The sequence below is a fragment of the Triticum dicoccoides genome, chromosome 2A (assembly GCF_002162155.2).
Source record: "Triticum dicoccoides isolate Atlit2015 ecotype Zavitan chromosome 2A, WEW_v2.0, whole genome shotgun sequence".
NCBI classification, from domain to species: Eukaryota; Viridiplantae; Streptophyta; class Magnoliopsida; order Poales; family Poaceae; genus Triticum; species Triticum dicoccoides.
The window spans coordinates 310,639,318-310,640,126 of NC_041382.1; positions in this window are offsets into that span (position 1 = coordinate 310,639,318).

An 809-nucleotide genomic window follows, 5' to 3' on the forward strand; every position below is an offset into this window, starting at 1 on the left:
GTTTGACATTTTTCTTGCGTATGGTTCTTCACATGTAACCCAGTCATTGGGTCATTGATTAATACTCCCTCCACTCACTACTATAAGATGTTCTAATTTTTTGTAAATTAGATGTATGTAAAGACATTTTAATGTGTATGGTCACTCATTTTAGTATGGATGTAGTCTACATTTAAATATCTAAAACTTCTTATATTAGTGAATAGTAAGAAACTCCTTCCTGCTATGGTAGATTTCTTGATGTCATAAATGTCATAACCAAATGCATGTTCACATCATTAGCATCCCTATCATTACTAGGATCTTGATTACATACCAATCAAGATACTTCATAGGGGGAAAACCATGTTACATTACTTGTTCCATTATATAGATGATACATCAGTTGATTCAAATCTAGCTAGGCCAAGGATGTTATGCATGCTGCCAACTCAACAGTTCAATTATGTGTTTGTTTCAGGCATAGTTAAATTGCTCTTTTCAATTGCTTTATTTGTCCTCAGTTAATGAGATGCCTAAACAACGATATGCCTGATGTAGGGTACTTGTATAACTATTAGTTGACATAATTAAATACCTGACCATTTAATTACTCTGGTGAAGTGTGTCTGAAGCTTTGAAGTCTATTAACTAACTATTACTGCATGAGGCTCACAATCTAGTTTATACGAGGATAATGATTGCATAGTTTTGCTTATTGTAGTAGGTTTTTATATGAATCCCTCTGAAGTTCATTATGTTCCCTAAGACTCTTTTGGAAGATGGCACACAATGTTCCAGCTAGTTAATACGAGCTACAGAATGGCTAA